The sequence below is a fragment of the Coenobita brevimanus genome, chromosome 2, assembly GCF_032717465.1.
Source record: "Coenobita brevimanus isolate Jiangsu-jjx chromosome 2, ASM3271746v2, whole genome shotgun sequence".
NCBI lineage: Eukaryota > Metazoa > Arthropoda > Malacostraca > Decapoda > Coenobitidae > Coenobita > Coenobita brevimanus.
In genome coordinates this window covers 16,076,800-16,089,460 of record NC_136955.1, presented here as the reverse complement: position 1 = coordinate 16,089,460, position 12,661 = coordinate 16,076,800, and positions in this window count along the sequence as shown.

The following is a 12,661-nucleotide window of genomic DNA, read 5'->3' as shown; positions in this document are numbered from 1 at the left end:
GGCTATCTAGTGTTTGCATTGCCTGCGTACCCTGCTCATATGTACTCTAATCTTGTACTTCTTTTCCTCATCTCCTTCCCTTCCCTTTTTCATTTCCTCCCCTGCCTTTCTCCCCTCTTTCTCTCCATCTTCTCAGGGTCTCTCTCCCCTCTCTCCTTCCACTCTCTCCCCTTTTCTCTCCCTCTTTTCCCCTCTCTCCTCCACTCCTCGCTTCGGGAACATTAGCAGAACATTAGAAGCCCATTTTGGCAAGTGGTGGACCTTCTCCGACGGTGATAAAAGACCTGATGGGGCTAGGAGAGAGAGAGGGAAGCAGAGTGTGGGCTAGTGTGAGAGAGAGAGAGAGAGAGAGAGAGAGAGAGAGAGAGAGAGAGAGAGAGAGAGAGAGTGAGAAAGAGTGAAAAAGAGAGTGAGAGAGGGAAAGAGAGCGTGAGACAGTGGGAGAGAAAATGAGAGAGGGAAGGAGACTAGGCTGAGAAAGTGAGTAGGGGAGAGTGAGAGAAGAACAGAGAGTAGGTGTGACATTGAGAGAGGGAAAGAGTGGACGAGAAAGTGAGAGAGGAGAAGAGACAGAGAGTGAGAAAGAGGAGGAGAGTAACGTGGGAGAGGGAAAGTGAGTGGAGGAGAGTGAGAGGAAGAGAGAGTGGGCGAGAGTCACGGAGGGAAAAAGCGTGAGAGAGAGAGAGACTGAGAATGGGTGAGAGTGAGAGAAGAAAACAGAGTGAGCGAGAGAGTGAGAGGGAACGAGAGTTGACAAGATAGTGAGAGAGGGAAGAAGAGTGGACCAGGGAGTGAGAGAGTGAAATAGAGTGGGCGAAAGAGTGAATGAAAGAGAGTGGGAGAAAGACTGAGAGAAGGCGAGAGAGTGAGACAGGGAAAGAGTGACAGTGTGAGAGAAAGACTGTAGGTGAAACAGTGAGTGAAAGAGAATAGGAGAGAGACTGAGAGAGGGAGAGTGGGAGAGAGAGGGAGAAAAGGAAAGAGAGTGGGCAGTGACTGGGAAAGAAAGTGGGCAAGAGAGTGAGAAAGGGAGAGAGAGTGGACGAGTGTGAAGGGGGGAAAGAGATTGGACAAGAGTGTGGAAGAGAAAAAGCTGAGTGAGCGAGAGTGAGAGAAGGGAAGAAAGTGAGACAGAGAGTGAGAGAGGAAAGGAGAGTGAGCGAGAGTGAGAGAAGGAAAGAAAGTGAGACAGAGAGTGAGAGGGGGAAAGAGAGTGGGAGTGAATGGGAGAGAGGGAAAGAAGAGTGGACGAGAAAGTGAGACTGAGAGGGAGAGTGGGCGAGAGAGTTAAAGGAGAAAAAGAATAGGAGCGTGAGAGAGTGTGTGAGTGGAAACAAGTTAGGTAAGACCAGAGTGAGGGAGCGAGTGAGAGAGTGGACGAGAGAGAGAATGAAGGAAAAAGAGTGGGCGAGAGCGAGATTGAAGGAAAAAGAGTGGACGAGAGAGTGAGAGAAGGAAAGCGAGTGGGCGAGAAAGTTAGAGAGGGAGGGAAAGAGAGAGGGAGATAACGTGTGGGATAGAGAGAGAGAGAGAGAGAGAGAGAGAGGGGGGGGAGGGGAGTGAAGGAGACAGGAAGCAAGGGAGTGGGCAAAAGGGAGAGAAATGAAAGAAGTCGACAGGAAAATTAAAAGAGGAGGCAAGTGAATGAAGTGATTTGGAGCGAGACTTGCAAGGAATTAGGAATTGAGTGAAAATGACTGAGAGAGAGAGAGAGAGAGAGAGAGAGAGAGAGAGAAATGAAAGTGAAGAGAACTGAACGCAGTGGTTTAGATCGAAAATGACTGAGAGGAAGGAGTGAGTCAGTAGGTGGTGAAGAAAGAGAGAGAGGGGGGGGGGGAAGCAAGAGGAGAGGAAATTGGGTGAAGCGACGGGAAGCAAGAGTGAGGGAGTGTCCGAGAATGACCGAATGATTTAATAATTTATGAGGGAAGGTTGTAAAAATGTATATAGCTACTGGTAGAAGGAGAGAGAGAGAGAGAGAGAGAGAGAAACTGAAAAATGAGAAGAATGAAAATGGGAGATTGTTGAGAAATGGAGAGAAGCCAGAGAGAGGAGAGAGAGAAAGGAGGGAGGACAGAGAAAGGGAAAGAAATGGAAGAGGAGGAAAGTGAGTGAAAAGATTAAAAAGGTGAGTGAGGAAGAGTTGGGAAATGACTGAGTGCTTCAGGAAGGGGAGGAAATAAAAATATATTAAGTGATTGGTGGCGAGAGAAGGAAAAGGATGAAGGGGGGAATGAGTAGGAAGGGAGGAGAGAGAGAGAGAGAGAGAGAGAGAGAGAGAGAATAAAAAAGTGAGAGCGAAGGAAGGTGAATGAAGCGATTGAGAGTGAGGGAGCGTGGGAAAATGACTGAGCGATTTAGTATGGGAAGGATGTAAAAATGGATGAAGTCATAGGAGGCGACAGACGGAGAGCGACGAGGAGAGGGAGGGAAGGAGATCGGAGGGATGGAGAGAACGAGAGAGGTTGGAAGAAAAAGTGGGTGGGAGTGAGGGAGATGGAGGGAAAAGGTGGGTGTCAGTGGGAGGGAGGTAGAAGGAGTGTGAGAGAAACGAGAAGAGGGAGGGAAGGTGATTATAGATGGAGAGGGGGAGGGGAGCTTAAGGGAAAAAGTGAGGTGAGGGAGAGAGAGGGGGGGGGCAGGAGGGCGAGGAGAGCCGTGTGGCGGTAGAGAGTGGAGTACAAAGGAGGAAAGATGGTTGAGTACAAAGGATTACAAATTTAACAGCAACACACCCGTTAGTTCTCTTCAGTCTGTTTGTTATCAATCAATCAATCAATCATTTCCTGTGGCACCCTCGGGGATGCACAGGGCATCGATGAACTCACACCACCACATCATATCTTGTGCTGACTCCTCAAGATCTCCCCAACACTCATCTCTAGCTTCCCGTCTTATTGTCCTCACCCACGTCTCTTTTGGCCTTCCTCTACCTCTCCTACCAAGTGCCACCCACCCTGGTGTACCTCGTACTATTCCCTGTCTCCTATACACATGTCCTAGCCACTTCCATCGTGAGAATCTAACATATTCATCGATCGGCTGCACTCCCGTTATTTCTCTAATTCTACTGTTTGGTATCCTTTCCCACCACTTAACTCCTAATATTCTTCTAAGTGCTTTATTTTCAAACACCAAGAATTTATTTTCCATAGTCACTGTGCTGTACCAAGACTCGTGTCCATAAATTAAGATACTCCTAACCATTTCCTTATAAAGTTTGATTTTTGTATGCACAGAGAAATTGTTATTATTCCAAATATTTTTAAGCATTCCCATTGCCTGATTAGCCTTCTTTAACCTTTCCTCGAATTCAAAGTTCAAAGAACCATCCTTGGTTAAATAAGTACCTAAATATTTAAACCTATCAACTTGCTTTACAACCATACCTCCAATTACACAGTCCTGCGCATTTTCCATATTCATATTGATTATTTCAGTTTTTCCACAATTAATAACCAAACCCACCTTGCGACCTTCACTCACCAAACAGTCCAACACTCTCTGCATCTCTTCTGGCCCATCACAAATCAAAACTATATCATCTGCATAATCTAAATCCAAAAGTTTCCTGTTCTCTCCCCAAAGTATACCTGCACCGGTTTCTGTTCCAACGCGTTTCATAATGTAATCAATGACCAATATAAATAGTAAAGGCGATAGAACACCACCTTGAATTACTCCGGACTTGACTTCAAACGAATCACTCAGACAACCATCAACCATCACTTTACAAAATGTGTCCTCATGCATGTTCATAATGACCCTCACAAACTCCTCTGGTATTCCATAATGTCTCATGATCTTCCCCATAGTCTCTCTCGAAACACTATCAAAAGCCTTTTCAAAATCAACAAAACAAAGACTTAACGGTACTCTCATTTCATTAACTTGCTGCATCAAATGCCTAACTATAAAGATCTGATCATTGCAACCACGTCCCTTTCTAAAACCAGCCTGTTCATCCCTCAGAATACCCTCAACCACTGGCTCCAACCTATTTAACAACACTCTACTGAAAACTTTCAAAGCTATCAGTGACAAAGAGATTCCGCTCCAATTACCACATTCACTCAGGTCTCCCTTCTTCGGAACTTTAACAATTACACCATTCCTCCAAACTGATGGTAGTAACCCCGTCACCCATATCTTATATTTAAGAAAACTATCCTATGAGCTAAAGGCAAGCTAAAAGGAGAAAAAGAGACAGTGAGGGAAAAAGAGAGGAACAGAGTGGAAGGAAGAGGGAGAGAGGTAGAAGTCGCCAGAATGAGAGAGTAGGAGAAAAAGGCATAGAAGTAGAGAGAGAGAGAGAGAGTAATAGGGAGGTATAAAGGGAGTAGTTAGGAGAGAATGAGTGTGGCAGGGAGAAACAGTAAGAGAGGCAGAGACAATAACAGCGTGGAAGAAAGAGAGGGAGGATAGTGAGAAAGGAAAAAAACTAGGAAAATTAGCAGACATGAGAAACTGAGTAAGAAAGAGTGAAGAAGTGCGTGAAAACGATTTTGACTTGGAGGCAGGAAGAGAGAGAGAGAGAGAGAGAGAGAGAGAGAGAGTGAATGAGGGTCGCAAGGAGAGACCTAGAAAGGGAGAATGACAGTGAATGAGGGAAGGAGGGAGGTAGGGAGACATTTAGGGAGGAAAGGAGGGAGAGAGGGAATGGGAAGACAGAGGAAGGGAGAAATTCTGATTAGGGGAAGGCATGAGAGAGAGGGAGGGAGATATGCAGGGAGAGATGGAAGCAGTAAGGCAGGGAGGGAGATAGGTAGGTGTCACGGGGTTTTTTAAAATAAATGCAAAATTAAAAGATAGTGTTCAGTAATAGTGAACAGCAGGAACAAGAATTGTCTTGCAAAATCAAGCAATTATTACTTTACGCTGGCTTGCTTCGCACGATTCTCTAAGAACGAGAATTTATAAACTTTCTCAACAGTACACAGCAGAGACTAATTACTCAATTGCTGTTTATTAGTACTGTTAGTCTCTGGAGAAAGTTACTTCACCCCTGACAATAAATAACTAATACTAATAATAATATCAGGTTCTTGCTGATGCGTAACTCCTAGGAGGCACAACGGATTTTAAGCTTAATACAACAAGACTGGCCTAAGTACCAGTTATGAATGGCAAAACGTTTATGCAAGCTAGGAGCTATAAGGGAAATAAGCTTAATTGTAGAGAAATGAAACACGAGTTTACATTACATTAAGCTCAAGAAAAAGAACTGTTAAATTTATTGATTACAAAAATAAATTTAACGTTACATCTCAAAATGAATTCAAATAAAGAGATCGTACTCACTCACTCACTCAAAAGCTAAGTTCTTACGCCTAGGAAAAGCACCTTAACTAAACTCTTAAGTCTAGGAAAACGAAAAGAAAATACTGGTCAATGAATGTGGTGTATCACCGAAGAAGGGTGGGAGCCTGGAGAACTGTAGTCTAGTGGAGTCTGGGTGCTAGCTGACCTCTCATCTCTCTCACTGCTGGAGCACAGAACCTCACTCCGTCACGACAGACACTTGACTGACTAACTCATGGGAAAGAAAGAAGCGCTGTGGCCGCATTTTTTTAACGGCTAGAGTGAGCGAAACGCGCCCAAAACAAATTGCTCAGCGGAAGCGCTAATGTCTCACACAAAGACAATCACTTATGACAATGAAAAATTGATTTGAAAAGACTCCCGACCGAATGAGCGGTTAACTGAACGATAAACTGGGATTCCACTTGAGTTCGTGGTTTCCCACAAAAGCCAATGTCACTAGCCGACTCGTGACATTACGCCCCATGAAAATCAAATCTTTCTTTCTTCAGAAAAAAGATTTCAATATACATACATATAAATCCTAACTCAGTCACACAAGATTCACACTGTGGTGTGTGTGCTATCCTGCTACAGGAGAAAATCACTATCGCCAATGAGCGTAAAAACCTTGTATTTATGTAAATAGAGGCAAGCTTGAGGGAAAAAACTCCGTGACGATGGTGAAAATCCTGTACTCAGGTCAAACTGAGCAAAAGTTCTCTAAATTTACATTAACAACTAATTGTTATGTAGCATAATGTATGTAACACATGGTGTAGGGGTGACAGTTGTGGTGTAACTGTACCTACGTGTAAAATCACATAATACAAATTTAGAGTAAATAATGACGACGAGGCAGAAGAGAAGGGGTGGGAGCATGCGACAGGAATGGCCAGCTGATCTGCATGGCAATGATGCACCCGTCAGGTACACCTGCGAAAGGAATTAAGGTGGAGCATCAAAACTGTTATTTCTCTCCCTCTCTCTCTGCCTAGCAATCAGTACTTATGTCATTATTAACCAGGAAATGTAATTCTCCTGAATTCACAAATTGCTTAGAACCCTTATAGCTTACTGGTTAACGCTTATTAACTAGGAAATGTGCCAGTTCTTGAATTACTCAAATCTCTTAGAACGGGCAGTTTACTAGTTAACTTAACATTATTAACCAGGAAACGTGCCAGTTCTTGAATTCACAAATTGCTTAGAACGGGCAGTTTACTGGTTAACCTAACTCTACACTTACGACTAATACAGGAAGCTGAGAATCGCTACGCAATCTTGGGCAGGTCACGTTTTAACACCCACCGTGGGTGTGAACACTCATGTGGGTAATGTATTTTCTCCGGGAATCCTCAGAGAGGCCCACAGCTCGAGACGTTCCACAAGGTAATTCATACACAGCCTCGGACTGTCTCTGCAGGGTTCTCAAACTTCCCCCTTAACTTATGGTATACATCTATGTACAGGCCCTGGATATACTGTGTCCTGTGGGGCCAACGAGTGAGATGTCAGGTCTACACTTTTAACTGGGAACCAGGCTGGTCCTTGGATCACTCAAATATCTGAGGCCGCCTATCTTACAGAACCCAGCATACAACAGTTGCTAGTTAGTAAGCAGTTAGTAGGTGAGACATCAGGTCTACACCCACATTACTACTACCCTGTCTCTCAACTGACCCAGAGATTACGGGTGTGGTTACTAACGGCACAGGAAGGACATGTCCCTGATTAGTGGTGTTACTTTGACACACACTGCAGGAACGCACAAAACTATCTATGTCTCGTCCCATCCCTGGCCAGAAAAAGTCAGCTCGGATATGGCCCTGGGTCTTCCTTTTGCCCAGGTGACCTCCTTAGGCTGAACAATGACCCCATTCTAACACTGCTTGGCGGTACTTGGCGGGAACGACAAACTGCAGTCGAACCACGCCCTCGGGTGTTCGTGACTCATGGTAGAGCCGTCCTTGTTTACAAAGGAACTTGGCTCGACCTCCCCATGAATACTTAATCACTCGACCCTTTTGTTTCTTTCGCATGACAGCAAGCGTTGGGTCAGAATGTTGTTCTTGAACAACAAGTTGGCTGCACATCAGATCTTGCGGCGATTCAATGGTCACTGGGGTGACACAATCTGGAGCCTTAGTCATGGCTCGTGTTACTGTAGCCGAAGTCTGAGTAGCGTCATCTTCGGTGCAAATATCCTTGACACCAGGAATATTGCCTATTATTAGGTCAAATAAGGGTTCTGGCATGACAACTGCGAGTGTCGTACCAGTATAAAATGGAGATGCCACCTGGATACATGCCTCAGGGAACAATCTCGCTGATCCATCAATAAGGTTTGCATGGATCTGTCGACCTGTGTACTGCTCAGGCTGAACTCAACTTTGCTTGACAGAGCAACCTGAGGATCCATTATCTCTCAGGACTTTCACAGGAATGCCTCCCACATACCCTGGCTGAACAAGGAAGGTACTGTCACCTGTGGGAGGGCCTGTGGAGGAAGCAGCTAGCCACTGATTAGGCTGCTGAATAATTGATGTGGCAAACATGGTGCCCTGAGAATTTGATACTTGAGGGGTCGTACTCACTGCCTGTGGAGATGGAACATTGGCCATCTGTGGAGGGGGGTTCACTGTCACTGTGGGACTAGTGAACTGTGGGGGAGTACCCGTACTGGTAGGGACGTGACCACCGTGCTGCTGCTGAGGAATGAAGGCTGCATTTGCTTCCTGCCTCCTATTCACTTGAGCTGGTGGTGAAAAGGACGGTCCCGATGGTCGGTTGCGTGGCTGATACTGCTGCTGGTTAGAGTACTTGTTGTACCTCTTCCACTCAGGTTTCTGAGTGTTTTGCCCTTGCTCCTTCCACTGCGGTTTTGGACCTTGGCCATTACTCTGAGAATGGCCTTGTTGGTGGGGTTCATTCTGAGACAGTTTCCCAGATTTATCAGCTTTTCTGCTGTTCCAGGTGTTTTGCTTACGAGTTTGATACCCGTATGCAGTAAAATACGCATCAGCCTTTTCTTCCATTTGGCTGGCATCTTTCACCTGGCAGATCTTAAGCTGTGCTATGAGCTCAGCAGGCCACGACCTCTCTAGCTGTGTACGCAGCATAAGGTCAATTATCCCCTCACGAGTGGAAAGAGTTTCCTCTTTCTCCATCCACTCACCTAAGTAAGCAGTGAGACGGTCGAGGAACTGAACAGCTGTCTCCTTGTCTTGGAGATGAGCTCGCATGAACTGAACTTTGGCGTCGTCTACTGTGAGACCATACGCCTTAATAAGTGCAGCTTTCATCATCTCGTACGTGAGATTGTCTCCACGAATTCTGTGGAGAATATCGAGGGCAGGGCCCACAAATAAACTAAGAAATTGGAGCCGCTTAGCTGCCTCATCCAGTTGATACATGTCTGCCATGTCCTCAAAACGAGCTATGTACGGCTCGATTCGCTCGCCTTTCTTGTATGAAGGAAGCTTGATGCGTGGGGTTGCCAGGACATGTGCAGGGAGAACGCTTGTGGAGCTTGGACCAACTGCACCAGATGTGCCTGAAGCCAAGGAATCTCGCTTGAGCTTCAGCACTTCAAGTTCATGTTTTTCGTGTGCTTCTCGCTCGGCACGTTCGTGTTCTCGTTCTCTCTCACGTTGTTCATGCTCGTATTCGGGTTGTTCTCGCTCGTATTCGCGCTGTTCTCGCTTGTGTTCGCGTTGGATTCTACGCTCGTCACGAGCATCTTTCTCACGTTCCTGCTCATATTTAAACCGTGAGAGGACGTAGGTTTGTATTTTTTCTGGGTCAGTGAGGCCCATTTCTTTAGCTTCCTGTACATAGACACTGGCTGCCATGGCGCTAATTTACTTAGCAAACCGAAACTGAGTACTGACTGCTTCGCAAACGAATGCTAATAACACAAGTAAAGAATACAGACACAAGCTAGTGGTGACCAGTCTTATCTAGTTAACTGGAAAAGAATAAAGCAAAAACGTAAATGACTGGGAAGACTCAATAATTAACACAATGGGTACTGCGACTTCCCAGGAGCGAATAAAATCGTCTGGCTTTACCAAGAATAAACTAAATAGAGTTAAGTACTCTGTGGATTAATAAAGCAAAAATTCACTTGCTAAATTAACGGTAACCACCAGTAAACTTGTGCCTATAAACTTTAATGATAAATACCTAAATATGAAAGAGTGAGTATTATCTCGTGAACAGCTTTAGAGCTAGGAATTAATATCCTGGAATGAGGTCGCCAATTGTCACCGGGTTTTTTTAAATAAATGCAAAATTAAAAGATAGTGTTCAATAATAGTGAACAGCAGGAACAAGAATTGTCTTGCAAAATCAAGCAATTATTACTTTACGCTGGCTTGCTTCGCACGATTCTCTAAGAACGAGAATTTATAAACTTTCTCAACAGTACACAGCAGAGACTAATTACTCAATTGCTGTTTATTAGTACTGTTAGCCTCTGGAGAAAGTTACTTCACCCCTGACAATAAATAACTAATACTAATAATAATATCAGGTTCTTGCTGATGCCTAACTCCTAGGAGGCACAACGGATTTTAAGCTTAATACAACAAGACTGGCCTAAGTACCAGTTATGAATGGCAAAACGTTTATGCAAGCTAGGAGCTATAAGGGAAATAAGCTTAATTGTAGAGAAATGAAACACGAGTTTACATTACATTAAGCTCAAGAAAAAGAACTGTTAAATTTATTGATTACAAAAATAAATTTAACGTTACATCTCAAAATGAATTCAAATAAAGAGATCGTACTCACTCACTCACTCAAAAGCTAAGTTCTTACGCCTAGGAAAAGCACCTTAACTAAACTCTTAAGTCTAGGAAAACGAAAAGAAAATACTGGTCAATGAATGTGGTGTATCACCGAAGAAGGGTGGGAGCCTGGAGAACTGTAGTCTAGTGGAGTCTGGGTGCTAGCTGACCTCTCATCTCTCTCACTGCTGGAGCACAGAACCTCACTCCGTCACGACAGACACTTGACTGACTAACTCGTGGGAAAGAAAGAAGCGCTGTGGCCACATTTTTTTAACGGCTGGAGTGAGCGAACCGCGCCCAAAACAAATCGCTCAGCGGAAGCGCTAATGTCTCACACAAAGACGATCACTTATGACAATGTAAAATTGATTTGAAAAGACTCCCGACCGAATGAGCGGTTAACTGAACGATAAACTGGGATTTCACTTGAGTTCGTGGTTTCCCACAAAAGCCAATGTCACTAGCCGACTTGTGACAGTAGGAAGGTAGGGAGGGAGAAGAGAAGGAGAGAGCAAGAAAAGAGGAAGAGACAGAGAGATGGGGGAGGGAGAGGGGGATACAGGGAGGGAGATAGGTAGATAGGGAGGGAGGGAGGGAAAAAGGAAAAGATACTCATAGAAGGAGAGCAGGGACACACACACACACACACACACACACACAAAGAGGAGGGGGGGAATGCACAAAAGTAACTCAAGAAGTGTGAGAGTGAAACTGATGGGAAATTTTATAGCTGTATGAACTTAGACCAATAACACTTCCATCTTAGTGATTTAGGCTCTTACTCTCGTCAGTTAAGGAAGCTCCCTACCCTAGTGGCTTTTCCTGAGAAATTTATTTTGCTTATTATATTTTACTGATCCATTCTGTGTTACACAAATCCTTGTAGCATTGTCATACTCTGCATAGAGAATGGGCAAAGGATATTAATAAGCCAAAATCAAATCGCTGAGGAAGAGGGGTAAGGGAGCCCCCTCATACGACAAGAATACGGAATTTCATTTCCACTTCCCATAGAGATCCATTTCTCTTTTATTTTCTTTTATTCCGACAACCACCATATCTTTTTGCTCAAGTTAAACCCACGATTCTGAATACGTTATTGTTTATCTCTGTGCTTTCCGGTTAGTCCCGTCTGTACCGAAGCCTTTCATTCTAACTATTATCAGACGATTTTCTTCAGTTACTGTGAAAACCCCGAGTCTAACTGGGATGTGATGGTATATCTCAAACGAATACAGGTATTGGAGGTGTTTTTACTCTCTTCAGTGTAAGTAGATGGGGGTGGCCATCGACTCCTTGATGTAGTGCTACCTACTTCTTTCACCTTGATCATGTGTGTGTGTGTGTGTGTGTGTGTGTGTGTGTGTGTGTGTGTGTGTGTGTGTGTGTGTGTGTGTGCGTGCGTGCGTGCGTGCGCGCGCACGTGCCTTCCTATCCTATTTCCCACATCCTTCCAGTCCCTTTTTATTCCTCTTTTTCACATCATGTGGTTCAACACTGAGTGACAATCTATTTGTTTCCTATAACCCGGAATGTTAACCACGTAACCAAATAACGGAATGATGTAGAGACTTTAGTCCTTCCAAAATATCGAGATCGTTTGGGCGTTGTCCCTCACGGGAATTCCTCTTCATGCGACGCTGCCGAATCTGTAACAAAACACACCTCTGTCTCATGTGAGCTATTTACTACTTCTAAATGAAGTTTATTTACAGTATATGTATATATAATTCTCTATTAAGGCTGTACAGTATAGTGTAAGAAAATGCCTATTGTTTTTAATAATAACAATGACTTTTTATAAATACCTCAACACTTGGCACCGTTGCTTTCCAACTCTGTCACGCTTGTAGGTGAGTCAGTGAGGGTAGGTCGGGTGTCAATCCGCAGGTCACTTCCTTTCTGACCACCATCAAAGATAAGCTCTTACCCCTACAACTCGCCCTCGTCTGCTCCACAGTCGAGAAAAAGAACTTATTTACAGCGTAAATAAGTATTTTTTTTAGAAGAGAAGGCAAGCAGAGGACCTATAATTCATAAAACCGTATAGACTTTTTACAGAAATAAATCTCCATAAAATGTTGATTTTATATGCAGAGAGATAGACAGACAGACAGAGACTGGAGGTTTTTCCTGAAATTCTAATAATTCATAAAACCGTATAGACTTTTTATAGAAATAAATCTCCATATAACGTTGATTTTATATGCAGAGAGAGAGAGAGAGAGAGAGAGAGGTAGTGAGCTGGGAGTGAGGGTTGTCCCTTGACGTTTGTCTCTAATCCGATAATTGGCCCAGTAGAAACTGTGGCAACGTCGCACGTAGGGGAATTCCCGTGAGGGACAACGCCTAAACGATGTCAATATTTTGGAAGGACTATAGGCCTACTATGGCACCACAGTTAAGTGAATGAAGACACACAAAACTGGCGCCCTTTCGAGAAACAAACATCCACGCTATTCATTGCGCCTTGCCGTGGCGAGTTGCTGTCAGCCACAAAGGAACATCGGTCCACTACTAGGGACGGTCTTGTTAGGGTGGTTTCTTGTCTGCGGTTGATGAGT